Source organism: Rhinopithecus roxellana, chromosome 2, assembly GCF_007565055.1.
Source record: "Rhinopithecus roxellana isolate Shanxi Qingling chromosome 2, ASM756505v1, whole genome shotgun sequence".
NCBI classification, from domain to species: domain Eukaryota; kingdom Metazoa; phylum Chordata; class Mammalia; order Primates; family Cercopithecidae; genus Rhinopithecus; species Rhinopithecus roxellana.
The window spans coordinates 10972044-10974465 of record NC_044550.1 but is presented as its reverse complement, the minus strand read 5'-3'; the positions used below and the strand labels follow the sequence as shown (position 1 = coordinate 10974465).

General features: G+C 41.4%; 1 non-coding gene across 1 annotated transcript; it reads left to right on the top strand.

Annotated features, from left to right (window-relative positions):
• Positions 1 to 2105: 2105 nt before the first annotated feature.
• LOC115896178 lies at positions 2106 to 2167 on the top strand. Its single transcript, XR_004056117.1, has one exon. It is a non-coding gene; the product is annotated as a U7 small nuclear RNA (small nuclear RNA).
• The last annotated feature ends 255 nt before the right edge of the window (positions 2168 to 2422 follow it).

Genomic DNA, 2422 nt, shown 5'->3' with positions numbered 1-2422 from the left:
AATAAAGGAACAGATCCTAACATAAAGATATTTCACAGAATACAAGCAGAGAGCACTGCTTCTAAAAAAGCTAGACTGCCTGGCTAGAATCCTAGCTCTGCTGCTTACTGGCTATGTGATCTTTGAAATATTGTCAACTTTAACCATCTTAGCTTCCTTATCTGTAAAATGGGTATATTATTTGGAAGGGTGAACAGACTATACAGCATTTAGAACAATGTCTGGCCCACGGTTAGCAATACGTAAGTGTTCGCTTTTATTCTTTTTCTCACAGGGTCTGCCACAATTAAAACTCCTTGTGAGGTAAGCTCAGAAAAGCTTGAGAACTGGCCAGGCGTGGTGGCTCACACCTGCAATCCCAGCACTTTGGGAGGCAGAGGCAGGCGGATCACTTGAGGTCAGGAGTTCAAGACCAGCCTGGCCAACATGGTGAAACCCCATCTCTACTAAAAATATAAAAATAAGCCTGGCTCGGTGGCACAAGCCCGTAACCCATCTACTTGGGAGGCTGAGGCAGGAGAATCACTTGAACCCAGGAGGCAGAGGTTGCGGTGAGCTGAGATCGTACCACTGCACTCTAGCCTGGGCAAGAGAGGAAGCCAGCTCAAAAAAAAAAAAAAGAAAAAGAAAAAGAATTTAAAAAAAAGAAAGAAAAGCTTGAGAACTCCTATCCCTGGCTGCAGCTTGGACCAGGCATAAGCAAATGATTCAGGAGTGATAGCCTTGCCCAACAGAGGTGGCCGTGACTGAATGAATAGATCAATATTCTCTCTTACAAAGCTGAGTGTACAACACACAGAGTAAGTCAGCAGTTTATCATGGGGGTAGAATTCAAAAAAAGAAAAGAACAAAGCCAACCTTTTCTCACCCAGAGAAAAGGCAATGATCAGAAGCCATGAGACAATAAAAGCCAAGAGTAGTCAGAAACCATGAATGGCAAAAGCTAAGAAAGACAATGGAGAGAAGTCAGTTCATTGCTCAGTAGCAGGAATAGCAGCTACAGAGATTAGCTGAGTCACCAGAATGGCATAGGACTGCAACAGGAATCTACAGCAGCATGAGAACACAATGGCAAGAACTGGTAATATCCCAAACGACTTTCCAGATTCATTCCAACACGGGTGAAAGGACTGGCTGTAAGACAGAAATTTGTCTTCTTTACTTTAACGTCCCATTACCTAAGATTCCCTGAGCATGTCGTTTTGTTTTGTGATTAGAAAGAGCCTAACTGTCCTTACAACCACTGTGATCCATTGAAACTCAGAAGTGAGCTTGATTCTTGTCTTTTCTGATAACTCAGGTATAGTGGGGAGGGGGGAATATCAGTTCTCAGGTATAGATGTGCAAAAAATTTTGTACATCAAGATACTTTCTGATTCTGAGTAATACTCCCCCACCCACAATTCTACCCAGCATGTAGAAATTTAACTTTGTTCATTCTTTAAGCTTGATGCCAGTCTCCCCATGGCTGTTCATGGTTCTGGAATCTTATGCAGTACCAGGGCATCAAGGAGGTAACAGAAAGGCCCACTAGTCATTGGTCATCTCTTCATAGACCTGTCCATGCTCTTTCTGCATCATCCCTTCAGGTCCAGTAGCACTTAGCTGCTTCCACACCAGGTTTGCAGCGTGGGTATTTTTTGCCAGGGCTGAGAATTTCATACTTTGGGGTCTCTTGCTCTCTCCCTAGCAATACTACCACAAATCTGGATCAGGGTCCTCATGTCCAAAATGCAAATTCCTCTGGTATTATCGAGTGTGTGGGATATTGTTTTATCAACTGAGCAAAGTTCTTTACTTCAGCTTTCTGCAAGTCATTTTATCTTTTCCCGCTATTTCTCTCCTTTACTGAGGCTTAGCCTTTTGAAATAAAACCAGACAGTTTTCCAGGCAAGTTCAACATCCATCCTTACAACAGACTTCCCCTTGAAGAAGAAAGCACAGATCTGGCTAACATGAGAGGAAGGAAAGGGAAAAATAAATGAAGATAAAAGTTAAATATTTTAAAATATTTTTGTTCTCATTTTTTTTTTCTTTTTGCCTTAGATACTTGGAAGCCAAGATTGGAATTTCATGCTCAGAACCCACAGAGTAAGAATATTTACCAGTGTTACATCTCTTTTAGAATTTGTCTAGCAGCTTTTCCAGTTTTCACCGGGGGGAAAAAAGAAGTAAAAAAAGAAGGCTGAGCATGGTGGCTCACACCCGTAATCCCAGCACTTTGGGAGGCCAAGGCAGAAGGATAGCTTGAGCCCAGGAATTTGAGACCATCTGGGCAGTAAAGCAAAACCTCATCTTCACAATAAAGAAAGAAAGAAAAGGAAAAAATGATATTTATTAGTTTATTTTTCTTAAATTTTGATTTCTGTCAGTCTTGTTTCACTTTGTTACTAATGCCTACTAATATGCTTTCCTACTTATT